This window comes from Oryzias latipes, chromosome 7 (genome assembly GCF_053564925.1).
Source record: "Oryzias latipes strain Hd-rR chromosome 7, Olatipes_Hd-rR_3.1".
NCBI lineage: Eukaryota > Metazoa > Chordata > Actinopteri > Beloniformes > Adrianichthyidae > Oryzias > Oryzias latipes.
Window position 1 is genome coordinate 34,392,187 of NC_136243.1, and position 15,872 is coordinate 34,408,058.

The 15,872-nt window shown below is 40.9% G+C and overlaps 1 protein-coding gene and 1 long non-coding RNA gene across 5 annotated transcripts in view; one reads left to right on the forward strand and one right to left on the reverse strand.

Moving 5' to 3' along the window:
• Positions 1 to 15,872, reverse strand: part of LOC101159915 (E3 ubiquitin/ISG15 ligase TRIM25) — a 28,033-nt gene that overhangs the window by 10,008 nt on the left and 2,153 nt on the right. The window lies entirely within an intron of this gene.
• Positions 690 to 4,420, forward strand: LOC110015320 (uncharacterized). The gene is made up of 2 exons (XR_013657259.1): positions 690 to 804; positions 2,180 to 4,420. It is a non-coding gene; the product is annotated as an uncharacterized LOC110015320 (long non-coding RNA).

A 15,872-nucleotide genomic window follows, 5' to 3' on the forward strand; every position in this document is an offset into this window, starting at 1 on the left:
GAAGGAGGGATCCTCCCCCAGGACAGACAGACGATGTACCAGAACTCTTAGAGAGAATTAGCTTATCTAACTCTACAACGACATGTTTGAATGGTGTTACAGATGGGCTTCAGCCAGAGGGAGTTGGGGGACGGCTGGGGGCGCCAGATGAGCCGGAGGCGAGGTCCACGGTCAAGAACAGAAGCACAGACGAGCCGACTGGAATCTGGAATAACTCCCCCGGAGAGGAGTGGGAAAGAGGGACAACACATGCACCAAACAGAGGCATGGAGAACTTAGTGATAAATAAATGATCAAGAATAAAGAAGAAAATAAGAAAAGGACAATAGAGGACAGAAGAGAGCAGTAAGTTAAATATTCTCTTATTACCAGCTAGCCTGGCAATGGAGCTGTCCAAAGATGAATGTTTAAAGTCTAACTGTGAATGTTGGCCACATTGCCAGGATCTAAACTGGGCTGTTTCAGAAGACGTTTATGCATATTTTCAAGACCGTGGCACTTGTCCTGTTTCTATAGAGGTGTTAATTATAGTTAATTTGGATTCATTCATTAGGGGAAAGATGTCTTTAAAAAAGCCTAGTGGGGATTGGGTCTGAGAGACAGACTTGTTTAACCGTCACCCAAACTGAACCGCCTTGTTTTCATCTGTGGAATGCTATATGTCTAGTATTTTGTGGGGTTTTTTTTTCATTTCACAAGCTGAGCATTTAGGAATCAGTACTACCTTTGTCAAGTTAGTATAAAACACTATCTTAAAAAGTCTCTCTCCAACCATCAACTACACCATGAGTCAGCCTGATGCTGGTAAGTTTCTGCTCTTTGAATTTGGATGTAAATGTGGTTTAGCTTCAGTGCAAAACAATGACTTGATAGCAGTCCAAAACTTTAAAAGTAATATTTATGTCGATTAGAATGTCAGTGGAACGGGAAACTAAAACAACAACATCTTTCCAAGTAAGGGATTACGGCCTTAAGTGTGCTTTATCAGAAATTAAAGCACGTCAACCGTCCAACGCGAAGTGCGTTCAGGCCATTATCCAGCTTATATGGTCGCTTACAAAAGGCATAAGTATTCAATCAGTTAGTACTTTAGTCTTGTTTTTTTTTTGTTTAGATCACGTTTTTTACAAAAAGTGGACTATTTGTTACGGGTTGTGGCGCGCTCAGAAACTGAGCTGATAAAAAAGTTCACCCGGGGGGGTACGATGAGCAGAACTCATGGTCTTAAGGACAAGCGACATTTACGCTGGTCGTCACGATGGGTTAAATTAAGCATCAGTTCAGAGAGAGAGAGTTCACGTCTAACTGCTTGTTTTTGTCCAGAGGATGAAGCTAAAGTTTGTTCTAAAGAAGCTGGCGCAGTGATATAAAAACATTTATGCTATATGACGGATCTCTTTTGTTCGTTTTCACTATGGATTTTCACTTTTTAATGCACACCCAGCAGCCGATCAGAATCCAGTTTTCACCCGAACCATAGTCTCATTGTTTTGATGTGGCGCATTTGTCACCTTGACGTCTGTTTCAGCTTCTTTCACTTTGTCTTGGCAGAAGACTTTATTTCAGTTGCATTTTTAGTCTTTAACTTTGTAATTGAAAACAACTCTACAAGAGAAACATTTATAAATGTGGGTGTCTTTAAATAAACCTCTGTCATCATTTATACTGAATGTGTCGGCACAGATTAAATTAAATAAATGAACATTTTCATTCCCCGGCCACTTTATTAGAAATTCTGCGATGAATCGAGCTTTAAGACGCTTGAAGGCGGTGCTTGCTGCCAGAGCCGCCAACGTGCAACCCCTCTCGTTGACCCAGAACCAGAAATCTCCAGAGTTTCTGAAATACACCAACAACCAACAGCCATGCCACGTTAAAAATCCCCCTCTTTCCCCAATTTTAATGTTTGTGTGAACTGCTGCAGCTCGTCTGAACCACGTTTACACGTCTAAATGCATTGAGTTGCTGCCATGTGGTCGTCTGATTAGAAATTTGCATTAAGAGCCGTTGGACAGGTGTGCCTAATAAAGTGGCCAGTGAAGCTACTGATACCTCTGTGTTTGGCAGACGTCTCCATCTGCCCACTTGCTTCCGTTGCTGTGAGTCAAGAAGATGTTTCTGTGCACGTTGACTCACACAAACACACACTTCCCTGAGAGTTTTCTTTTGTCCTTTTCAGATGGGCCGTTCCTTGTTTCCACCTTCTTTGTTGGGCTGGTTTCAGCAGCGGCAGGAGGCCTCCTCCTGGGGAGAACTGCTGTGGTCTTACTCGCATCTCTGGAGCTTCTGGTGACCAACACATCCGTCATGGACAACCCGGAGAACTATGTTGCAAACCCAATAGACATTCTGGAGAAGCCCAGAGAACTTTCCTCTCAGAGAACCAGCCACAGTCATGTGAACAACATTTTTATGTCACTGTTTATGGGGGACTTCCGTGTTTGGACGTCATGTTTCTCATTGGCTGTAGGCTACTATGTTGGATCATCAATGTATGGCTTGGTCATAAAAAGATACAGTAAAACAGCGGTGGAAAAAGCCCCGACTTTGGCTGGACCCGTGTGTCTCATGGGGGTCACTACAACTGGATACATGCTGGGCTTTGCGTCGGAGGTTTTTGTATCCATAGACTTCACTCTCACTTCTATATTTGATGGTTTTCGTGTCGGATTTGGCCTTTTTTATTTAAATGTTCTTTTCAAAAAAAGCCATCTATTAATGCCGAAATTTTTACTACCTTTTACAAGTTCAGTAGTCGTGTTCATCGTCTTTATGATCTTTCAAACATATGTGACTTTATTTCTGTCTCTGATCTTAGCTTTGAGTATTTCATATTATTTGTCAAAACTCTCGGACTCAAAAGTGGCTTACTTGTCTTTGTCGCTGATGTTGATTGTGACAGGTGGATTTAACCTGCAGTCAAAGCCAATCGCTGAGCGGTCAAACTCCAACGGTGCTTTGATCCCGTGGCTTTTCATTTGGGTTTTAACCCTTCAACTGCTGATGGTTCATGTTGGGAAATTAGCATACGTTTTATGGCAGAAAGGAGGAGCGGTTAAAATCGGTGCCAGCTCCGCAGCTCTGGGCGGCGCAGTTCTCATGGTCATTGATTCGGTGCGGCACGTCACGGGCCCTGGACCCACCATTGGAGCTCTGACGGGGGTGGCAGGAGCAGCTGGGGTGTCGCTAGCTGCGGCTGAGGCTGTAACGCAGACGTTTGGAGGCGGAGAAAGAGTTGCTCTAGGGAAGTTAGGAGAGATTGTTGGGGCAGCTGGAGGAGCATTTTTCTTCTCCTTTCCCCACAGCCGACTGCTGGGTGTCTTTATGAGCCTCTGTGCAGCTGCTGCATCTGCATTATCCATGCCTGTGGTGGACTGTCTACTAGTCAATAAGACTTTATTGAAGACCATATGGCATCACATATGTATAGGGATTTCATTTGGTTTGATCATCAGGTTAATCTGCTTGTGGTTTTATCTAACATACACCACTTTGGGTTTTGTGGCTATTTGTAAATTCATACAGATGCATCTATTTGGCATTTTCGGCTTTTCCTGAATTCTTAGATCAAACTATAAAGAGCTCAGTTCCTGAAAAGAAGAGACAAGAAAACGATTATCCCAAAAAAAAAAAGCAGAAGTGCTTCAAATGGAAAATAAAGTATTTTTAAATATGAGAAAAGCTTAAAATTTGCTCATAGTACACATGTTTACTGTTTTAATCACAAATTGCGATTTGTGGAGTTATTATTTGTGCAATTTCTCTGGAAGCTTTAGGTCCTGAATACAAGTGGCTGATTGTTTGACTTTAACAGAAATATTTTTTTCTGCAGCCAATGAACCGTCTCTTGTTTTTAATGTTATTTGCTAATCCATTTTCCATTGACGTTTGCTTAGTTTCAGCTTTATTCTTTTGAAACTTGTTTAAATGTTGAGAACACTAATGTGAGTCATTCTGTACAGCCTTTATATCACTGCTGCTGTTATTATGAATTCCAGATATGCACAAAATATATGAAAAAAAACTTTTAAAATACCTAAAAAGTTTGTATCAAAGAGATTTTTCTGTGTTTTTTGTTGTTTTAGGACACTTTCTTGTTCAGTTTACTCTTTGACTTTTAACGCATGCTCTTCACTTGGAAATAAGACTTTTTTACCCTCTATTATTTTTTGGTAGGCTGTTCTTATTGTTGATTTTTTCAATTCTGAAAGTGTAAATTTATGCTTTTTGTGCTGTAAATGAATGAATACTTTTCACATTGTACTAATTTTGGATAAAATGGTTCTTTTTTTCTGTAATGTACTGGTTACTTGAAGTGTCAAATTAGTTTTGTTTTCAACAACCCTGTTAGGTTATATGTGATAAAGAAGGTGATTCACACATTTTTGGTATGTATTTCCATAAAACACTTCCTTTTTTCCCTGATTGATTCTTGTTTTTGGCTGAAGCATTAGGAACATTTAAAAAATTAACAAACAAAATAAAAATTAAAGCCGCAAGCGGCTTTGTATGGTCCGTAGGTGCAAATCGCCCCCGTCGCCCACTTCTACGCACCACAGCCACGCCATCGCTGCCCACCTCTACGCACCACCGCCGCCTTCACCGCACACCGTTACTGGAGGCTAGTCATGCAAACAATGCTAATTTTGCTAATGTTGCTAAAAAGGCTAGCATTGCGATCAGCATTATTGAATGATTCAGAAAAACACATTGCTTCAGATGCTTATTATGCTAACTATGTCAGTTATGCTAATGTGTATAAAAGTGCTATCATCGCAATCAGCATTTTAAACTGACTCAGAAAAACACATTGCTTAAGATTATGCTAACTATGCTAGTTATGCTAATAGGGATAAAAAAGATAGCTAAGCAATTAGCATCATGAATTCACTCAGAAAAACATATTGCTCCGTTGGAAAGAGCTACAGGTCATAAGTTGATAGAAAATCCACTTTTTTCAAAAAGGCAGCTTTTCTGTTGATTTCATCTCCATAGCAACTGTTTTATGTTTTGGTTGCCTGGCGATAACGAACAGATCGGCCTCAGTTTCAGATTAATCGGAAAGAGTACACTTTTGAGTGTCCTTAGCAACAAAGATCTATTGCTAACCTTGTCCACATGCCTTATATGTCCGTATCCAGTGTTTTTCATTATGTTCAGTTTCACCTGACAACTTCTAATTCCAACATTTTGTCCACAGTAGCTTGCCATTGATGCCCCTGTTGTTTTGAGCCGATTGATAAAAATCCCAAAGACAAGTTTACATTTGTATCCGGTAATAAAGGTGATTTTTTTGAAAAATTCAAGATTGCCGCCTTTTCCCGAAGACAAAGGTCGATGAAGCTTCAGAGGCGGTTGTAGACTTACGTTAGCAGCATGTGTGTGAAATTTCGTGAAAATCGCCCAAAAAGAAGTTAATTTTTCCATGAAAACACGACCGCCAAAAAAAATGACCGCCAAACAGTAGGTCATGTCGCCACCTCGTAATGATTTCAATACTTCGTTTGAATATCCCTGACAAGGTTATTTTGATTTAATTGCCGATGTAAAAAAAAAAAAAAATTCCGAATGTTTTTGCAGAGTCAGCACTTTTTTTGCGACAGTTTTTTGTTCCTCTATTGGTCTTGTCGTATGTTACATTGTTTTGTTCACCGTGGGCCAGGGAAGCGCATATTTCATTTTTATGACATTATGATAATAAATGTGCAAGCTAGCTTTGATCGCAACAGTTGCGAATTTGCCATCCGCACGCCCTTTTAAAATCTACAACTTTTAATTCCAACATTATGTCCACAGTAGCTTGCCATTGATGCCCAAGAAGTTTCGAGACGATCGATAAAAATCAGGTGGACGAGTTATGGTTAGGATCTGGTACTAAAAAGTGCTTTTTTTTTCAAAATGCAAGATGGCGGCCTTTTCCCAAGGTCAAAGGTCAACAACACTTCTGTGGTGTTTGTAGACTGGGGCTGGCAGTGAGTGTGTGCAATTTTGTGAAAATCGCCCAAACCAAAGAGTCGTTTTCCCATACAACCAAAAACATCTTTTCCATTTCACTGAAACAGTTTAAAAATTACACTCCAGATGACCCTCGTCTGCATAGGAGGCTAGTATCTAACATAAAAGAGCTCCATCTGATTGGTCAACAACATGAAGGCGTCCATCTAGTCAAATGCATAAATGGTTTTGATTCGTTAAATACTTCAAGCTGCCATGAGATTTTTTTAAGGTAGACGTTTGTTCCAATTTTCGCCGTCTTTTGCGATATGCATGTTGCACAGCTTGATCTCGCGATAACGATAAATTTGCGATATGTTGTGCAATTACAACATATACAAACAATATAACATTTGAAACTAAGATAAAAAATAAATATCCTAAATAAAACTATAGCACATCCTTTGTAAGATAAATATTAATGGATGGAGTACAAATGTGACATGAATGCACAGTCTGCGCAGACGTGATGACATCGTGCTCTCTTTAGTCTGCAATGGCCTGGTTGCAGTGCTTTCTCATCTGTACCCCGCAAGTAAATGCAATTGCAGTCTATGGCAAGCCAGAGGTGATGCACTTCTTAAAAGTAGCACATAATTGACATCGTCAGGATGGGCGTAAAAAGCAGCATAAATGCGTTCAAAGCTGTGCATCCAAAACGCTGTTTTGCTGCGTCACATATGGGAGACATAGGGGGCGGCCGTGTTTCAACGGTAGGGCGGTCGACCCATGATCGTAAGATTGCAGGTTCAATACCCGCCTTGCACGCCCAGGGGTCGATGCGTCCTTGGGCAAGACACTGAACCCCACCTTGCCTCTGGTGGTAGGCGGGCGCCTGTGTTTGGCAGCGGAGCCGCCACCAGTGAGTGAATGGGTCTGTGACTGTAAAGCGCTTTGGGCCTTGTTGATAGAAAAGCGCTATATAAGTATACGCGATTTTCCATTTAAATGCTGTTATGTTTGCTGTAGTCTGGTGGTTAAAACAGCAGCACTTTGACTTTTTCTCGAGCAGGAAGTGTGAGTTCCGGATCTTTCTTTTTTCTTTTTGATAATATATAAAAAATATCAAAGCAAGCTATCTTTGTAGCTGACAATAAAACATTTTTTGTCCTCAATGACTGAACCAACATGTTGTTATAACAAAAAAAACCTGATTCCTATTTAAAAATCAAACATTGAAAAGCGTAATGAATTATTAAAAATGGTTACATTGATTGATTTCTAATGATATTACTTCACTTGCTCCAAAAATTGATTCATGATTTTTTTCTAATGTAACATAATTTTGCACATATTTTAACTTTTGATACTTGATCAATTTTTGCTATGAAGATTTCTGAAACAGTGTTATGTCTATTTTACTGCTATAGTGTTATTTTATTAATCATATACATGACTTCTATAAGTAACATAATCTGCATATATTTTGGATAACTGATCTGCATTTTCCATGTTGATTTCTAAAATAGTTATTTTTTACATAATAATTAAGTAATTCATCTTTGTCATGTGCTTCATTGATACTTCAGGATTCTTAATTCTGTCTGATCAAATTTATGAACCAGATAAACATAAATCATGTAATAAAATGGTAAAACTGGGGTGGGATTATATACATTTGCTTCCTTCCACTCCCTTAGTAGTAATATTTATTAATATGTCCAATGATCCTAAGTTTGATTCGTCATTGGATGAATGTATAACTGATGATTGTATTGTTTTTGTGTATTATTCTTATTGATTGCTTGAAATAAACCATTTCAGATCAAATCAAATCACTTTACAAATGTTGTATTAGGCTATTGACTCATTCCAACAGAGGTGTGTGGTGGTGCAGCGATAAAGCAGCCAGCGCTTAATGCCTTGCTTTACTGTCCTGGCTATGCTGACAATCACATTTTCTCAAACTCTTCAATTCTTTTTGGATCTGGGGAAGCCGGAGCGCCCGGAGAGAACCCGTGCTAACTGGATCCTCTTCCAGTGAAGCCACAGCGCTAATCCAAAGAGCATTAGAGCGGGAACGACTGCTGTGACTTCCATTCAACAAGAACCTTCAGTGTGTTTGCCGGTTACCATAGTGACGGCAATTTTAGTTAAAGAAGGTTGGGTTGAAGGTTCCACTTCCCTGGAAGAGGATCTGGTTTAAAGTCCTAAATGGATAAACACTGTTTGACTAATAACGTGTTTGGCATAAAAAATAAATAAAAGAAATGAAAAAGATTTCAATGAACAAAAAGGCATTTTTCTAACTTTATGATAAAAACATTTTAGGAATTCCTTCTGTTTGGAATTAAGAACAAAACTTAGAGGCTGAGTGCACCCTGTACATTCCTTCATGTTTATGTCCTAATATTCTATAAATATCTCTAATTTCTTGTTTCCTACTGGTAATCTAAAAATGTCTCTAAACTTTTATTTCCTACTAATCTAAAAATGTCTCTCATTTTTTATTTTCTAATAATCTAAAAATGTCTCTAATGTTTTATTTCCTACTAGATATCTAATAAAATAACCTAAATCCTTACAGAACCAGGAAATCCTCAACATGATCCTCAAAGTCGAAACAATCCTCATCAAAATCGGAAAACTCCTCATCATCCTCGCCAAATTCTTCCTCATCCTCCTCTTCCTCAAATTCCTCATCCCCCACATGTTTCTCTTGATCTTCTTCAGTCAGTGAAGAGACAGAAACTTTCATTTCTTCGATGAAGACTGCTCCTTTAATGGAATTTACAGACTCTTCATCATCCGAAGGATTCTGGAGCTCTTCATCAAAACTGACTTCCTCATCATCCTCCTCCTCCTCCTCAAATTCCTCATCTTCCACATGTTTCTCTTGATCTTCCTCAGTCAGTGAAGAGACAGAAACTTTCATTTCTTTGATGGAGACTGTTCCTTTAATGGAATTTACAGACTCTTCATCGTCTGATGTGTTCTGGAGCTCTTCATCAGAACTGATGTCCTCATATTCTATCTCATCCCCTTCATATTCCTCCTCACACTCTTCCTCATATTCCTCATCATCTGAAGGATTCTGGAGCTCTTCATCAGAACTGACTTCCTCATCATCTTCCTCATGTTTCTCTTGATCTTCTTCAGTCAGTGAAGAGACAGAAGCTTTTATTTCAGTGATGGAGACTGTTCCTTTAATGGACTTCACAGACTCTTCTTCATCAGAAGGATGCTGGAGCTCTTCATCGGAACTTACTTCTTCCTCCTCCTCCTTTTCCTCACATTCCTCATCATCTTCCTCGTGTTTCTCTTGATCTTCCTCAGTCAGTGAAGAGACAGAAGCTTTTATTTCAATGCTGGAGACTGTTCCTATAATGGAATTTACAGACTCTTCATCATCTGAGAGATTCTGGAGCTCTTCATCAGAACTGACCTCCTCATCCTCCTCCTCCTCCTCCTCACATTCCTCATCATCTTCCTCATGTTTCTCTTGATCTTCCTCAGTCAGTGAAGAGACAGAAGCTTTTATTTCAATGATGGAGACTGTTCCTTTAATGGATTTCACAGACTCTTCATCATCCGAAGGATTCCGGAGCTCTTCATCGTCTGATGTGTTCTGGAGCTCTTCATCGTCTGATGTGTTCTGGAGCTCTTCATCAGAACTGATGTCTTCATACTCCTCCTCATCTTCCTCATATTCCTCATGATCTTCCTCATGTTTTTCTTGATCTTCCTCAGTCAGTGAAGAGACAGAAGCTTTTATTTCAGTGATGGAGACTGTTCCTTTAATGGACTTCACAGACTCTTCATCATCAGAAGGATGCTGGAGCTCTTCATCAGAACTGACTTTCTCATCCTCCTCCTCCTCACATTCCTCATCCCCCACATTTTTCTCTTGATCTTCCTCAGTCAGTGAAGAGAGAAAAACCTTCATTTCTTTGATGGAGACTGTTCTTTTAATGGAGTTCACAGACTCTTCATCATCAGAAGGATGCTGGAGCTCTTCATCAGAACTGACCTCCTCATCATTTTGGATGCCTGATGAAGAGGAGGATGAAGGCTCGTGCAGGCTTGCTTCCTCCTGGTCTGTGAGGATGTTCCTGATGGACTCTGTCAGGTCCTCCTTGGTTTTCTGGAGGTCCTGGTTCTCCAGCTGAAGAACATCTGCTGCAGCCTTTTGCTTCTTGAACTCTTCCATCCACTCCTGAGCTTCAATCTCTTCCACTTTCAGGCGTGAGATTTCCGTGTCCAGACCTGCCTGCTGGTCCTGCAGGCAGCAGATGTCCTCCAGCATTCTGGAGTACTCCTCCCTCATCTGGTCTCTTTGGTGGCGTCGGTTCTGCAGCGTCTGACGTTCCTGCTGCAGAACCTCCGTTTGCTGCTGGAACTGCTGCATCTGGAGGTGCAGGTCTTGGATTTTTCCTTGAAGGATGACAGTTTCCTTCTCCATCCTCTCACTTTCCTCTCTGGCGGCACAGACTCTGTCCTCCAAATCCAAATGATGACTGACTTCCTGTTCCAGTCTGGAGATTTCCTCTGAGAGGTCAGAGTTGATCTGGACCGCTTTCCTGTTTTTGGCTTGATGTTTCTGACATGCAGACTGCAGAGCTTTCATGTTCTTGATGGACTTTGTCAGCTGCTCCTTGGTTTTCTGGAGTTCTTGGTAGTCCAGCTGAAGAACATCTGCTTCAGCCTTTTGCTTGTTGTGCTCTTCAGTCCACTCCTGACCTCTAGCTTCTTGAATTTTCAGCTGTGAGATTTCATTTTCCAGTCTGGTGATTTCCTCTGTGAGGTCAGAGTTGATCTGGAACGCCTCCCTGGTCTTTGCTTGGAGATGCTGACATGCAGATTGCAGCTCCTCCACCTCCTCAGAGGAGCGTTGGACTCCTTCCCGTCTCCTCTGCAGGTCTTTGGTCTCTTTTCTGAGCTGCATCAGCTCCAGGCTGAGTCTCTGGTGCAGCATGCGGAGCTGGATGGCGTCGTTGGGCTGCTCTCTCAGCTGGGACAGCTCTGCCTGCAGCTCTTTCTTTAGTTCCTCCAAACGGTATTGTTCTTCAACCATGGCGGGGAACTCTTCTCTCATTTGGTCTCGCTCCAGGATTTCTGTCTGCAGCTTCTGAAGCTCCGTTTTCAGAGCGGCGGTCTCCTCTTCCAGAGCGTGGAAATGGTTGAACTCCAGTTTGTAGTCCATTTCCAGGACGGCTTGGTGGCCGACCTTTTTCTGCAGCTTCTGCAGCTCGGCTTTCAGAACTGCAGACTTCTTCTCCATGATTTTCCTCTCCTGTTTCACCCGCTCCTGCTCCAGTTTCAGCTCTGCGTCCAGCCAGAGTTTGGACCTCAGAGCCACCATTTCCTCTTTGCTTTCACGGATGTTCTCAGAGAAGGCAGCGATTGTCTGTCTTTCTGCCTCACATTTCTCCTGGATCTTCATCTGCTGCTGAACTTGTGTGTTCAGGGTCTCCAGGGATTTCAGCAGCTCTTTGTTTTTCTGAGCAGCAGCTTTCCTCTCCCTCTTCAGGTTCTTGCGGGTGCTCTCCAGATCCTTCATGTTGGACAGATTTTTTCCAATCTTTTCCATCTGGCTGACCATGATGGAGTTCTGGGTCAGGATTGTCTCCGTACTTTGGCTGATTTCTTTCAGAGACATTTTCAAACTTTCTTTTAGAATTTCTGGAACTGTTCTTTTGCTGCTTTTAGTCTTTCTTGTCGCTTCAGTTCTCTTTTTTACTCTCTTTCCCTCGTTTCTCTCGGTTACTCTGTGAGTTCAGGCGGTTATATTTGGCGATGTTGCTGACAGTATTAGATGACGTCACATGCTCTCATCTGATGCTGAATGACCTTAGAAACAATCGTAATGACGTGCTAAACAATCGTAGTAATGACACAATATGCCGTCATCTGTCTGAATGACCTAATGTGACCTTCCGTGACACGATGTGTCACGTGCTGCGTCACAAACGTTATGACTTCAAGGATTTATGAAGCGCTTCATTTTCGCGCATGCGTACTGACGGCTCCTCCACAGAACCGCTTCCTGCTCGCGCATGCGTGGTGACGGCTCCTCCACGGAGCCGCAGTTCGACCGGCGGCAGCTGCGCAAACGAGAGGAATTCTGATGTTTCTGGACGGTATCGATCAATATCAATACTCCAGTGGTATTTGCTGATTGGTTGTGAAATGCCCGCGTGCTGCTGTCATGAAGCAGAGATGTTCAAAGGAACCGCCGAAGGCCTGTAGACGTTTTCCCGGTTCTGAACTTCCGGACCTGAAAGTTGCACCTGAGACAGATGGACTGAGTTTATGCTGAATAAACAGTAAAAAAAAAAAAATAATAATAACATTAATTAATGATATAAGAAGGACGTTTTTGAGTAAAATAAAAGTTTCCAAACATTTTCTGATTCTACCGTTAAAAGAATTTCTGGATCAAATTATCAGTTCAGAAATGTAAAATAAATTTTGTTTAATACATTTATGTCTTAACTTGTGGATTAAATGTTGTTTAATGTCCTCAGTTTAAATTAAATGTGGACCTGCTGATCTTTATGAATGTTCACTACATGACATCTAATTAATGTCATTTTACAAAAATCCAAATCAAACATTTGAATTGAACCTGAATGTAAAATGTGAAACATCAAAAATGTTTAAAGACCCACCTTAATGAAAATCAATGTTCTTTTAGGATTTTTTTGATGATGAAGGACATTTAATAAAGACAATTAAGCGTAAAAGTGCATTTCTGAGTATTTCTTTATTTAAATCGTGGTCAATCAGGAGCAGTTGAAAAAATGCAGTTTAAAAAAGATTTGTGATGTTGAAAATACGGTGGGCGGGGCCACAAGCTCCCTGCTCCGCCCCTTTCTGATCATCACCTGCAGACTTATGGATCCATGAACGTCTTTGTTTTCCTGGTCGGGGCTGGAATCTGGATCTGAAGTGCGGCTGGATAGATCGGATGTTGCTGCTGTTTTTGTTACACCACTAATGCTAGGATGGGATGTGAGGGGCTGTAAGCTAGCAGTAGAGAGTAAACAGAGACCAGCTGAGAGTCTGCAGATGAGCCAGAAGAAGAGCTAAGAATTCTGGGATATCATTGGGACCAGGGACGTGTGGTGAAGTTGATGGCTGGTGAGACACTGACTCCTCTGGAGTCAGATTTACAATGAAAGAACTGAATATTTCTGTATTCATCCAACAGCAGCTAACAGCATCTAAGATACACATAAGAACATATTTGTCCTCCACAGAATATTTATTTTATAGACATGGATAGAACACTCTTCTTGTGTAGAAATTATTCATATATACTGCAAACAAGTTAAAGTATACAGATGTGTTCAGCACACATTTCATTTTGACCCTCAGGAATATTTCTGGTATTTTTCCAACTTCAAATTCTGGTGCTTTAATGTTAACAAATGATGTCTGTGAAAATGATCATAAAATTAATTTTTTTGGTTTTCAAATACTTACATTTACTTATATACTTACATGGATGGATGGATAATAATAATAAAAATAATAATTGATTTGATTTGATTTGAAATGGTTTATTTCAAGCAATCAAATAATAATACACAAAAACAATATAATCATCAGTTATACATTCATACGGTAACTAATCAAACTTAGGATAATTAGACATGATTAATAAATATTGCTTGAAAGGGAGTGGAAGGAAGCGAACTTATATAATCCCACCCCGTTATACTATAACCATTTTATTACATGATTTATCAATATCCGGTTCCTAGGTTTTATCAGACAGAATTAATAATCATAAGGTATCAATAAAACACATGCCAAAGATGAATTACTTAAGTACTACGTCACCCGGAACCGGAAGTTGATTCGATGTAATAATGGATTCGATGTGTCTGCGCTTTTTTCTTGGTGCTCAAAGTGCTTACAGTGTGTTCATTATTCATTCAGTCCTCATTCATACTTGGTGATGGGATGCATTGATGGGTAGATGGATGGATGCATGGATGCATGGATGGTTGCATGGATGGATGGATGGATGGTTGCATGGATGGATGGATGGATGGATGGTTGGATGGATGCATTGATGGAATGGTTGTATGGATGGATGGATGGATGCATTGATGGAATGGTTGTATGGATGCATGGATGGATGGATGGATGGATAGATGGATGCATGGATGGTTGCATGGATGGATGCATTGATGGAATGGTTGTATGGATGCATGGATGGATGGATAGATGGATGCATTGATGGGTAGATGGATGGATGGATGGATTCATGGATGGTTGCACGGATGAATTGATGGTTGCATGGATGGATGGATGCATGGATGGATGCATTGATGGGTAGATGGATGGATGCATGGATGGATGCATTGATGGAATGGTTGTATGGATGCATGGATGGATGGATAGATGGATGCATTGATGGAATGGTTGTATGGATGCATGGATGGATGCATTGATGGAATGGTTGTATGGATGCATGGATGGTTGAATGGATGGATGCATTGATGGAATGGTTGTATGGATGCATGGATGGATGGATAGATGGATGCATTGATGGAATGGTTGTATGGATGCATGGATGGTTGAATGGATGGATGCATTGATGGAATGGTTGTATGGATGCATGGATGGATGGATAGATGGATGCATTGATGGAATGGTTGTATGGATGCATGGATGGTTGAATGGATGGATGCATTGATGGAATGGTTGTATGGATGCATGGATGGATGGATAGATGGATGCATTGATGGAATGGTTGTATGGATGCATGGATGGATGGATGGATGGATGCATTGATGGGTAGATGGATGGATGGATGGATTCATGGATGGTTGCAAGGGATGAATTGATGGTTGCATGGATGGATGGATGCATGGATGGATGCATTGATGGGTAGATGGATGGTTGCATGGATGAATGGTTGCATGGATGGATGCATGGTTGCAAGCCCAAATCCTGAAGAACAACCCCACACCATGATTCCTCTTCCACCAAATTTCACAACCGGTGGTCCTAAATGTACCGTTGTCCTGGCAACCTCCAAACCCAGCCTCATCCATCAAATTTTGAAAAGTGTGATTCATAACTCCAAAGAAGGCGTCTCAACTGCTGTAGAGTCCAGTGGTGGCGTGTTTTACACCACTGCATCCAACGCTTTGCATGGCACTTGGTGATGTGTGGCTTTGATGCAGCTGCTCGGCCATGGAAACCTATTCCATGAAGCTCTCTGTACTTGGGCTTATCTGAAGGTCACATTACTTTTGGGCCTCTGTAGTTATTGACTATGCAGAAAGTCAGCGACCTCTTTATACTATGTGCTTCAGCATCCTCTTACCCCTCTCCATCAGTTTTCCTGGTCTACCACTTGCTGGCCGAGTTGCTGTTGTTCCCAAACTTTTCCATGTTGTTCTGATGGAGCTGGAATAGGACACCTGATTCTGATCATCTGGACAGCTGAGCAAATACCTTTGGTTATAACATGTATTTCTGCCAGTATTCTGAGAAAAGCAGAGATGGTCTGTCTGCACATGAATCCAACAAGTCAAACTGGTTTGTGAAAACAGCAACACTTCAGGAAATTCTGGGAACCGTCTAAGTGATTTTTGGAATGGACTTCCTTTAGAGCTGCTATTTACAGTAAATTAAATTTATAGTTGACAAGAAGAAAAACCTGTTGGCAAACTAGTCAACTTTGGCTTTGAAATGTGAAAATAGAGACAAGAGATTGTAAATTTGTATCTGCGGCTAGAGTTTCTTTACGTAACATCAAAGTCATAGTTTTATTTCAAAACCTGATGACAGATTAGAGTTTGGGTCAAAATGTACTTCTAAGTCAAATAGAAAGAGGTAGGTAAAACTCAAAATGACCTGCATATCTTAATACTTTCACATCCTTCAACCAAATGTGCAGAAACTTGTCAAGAAGC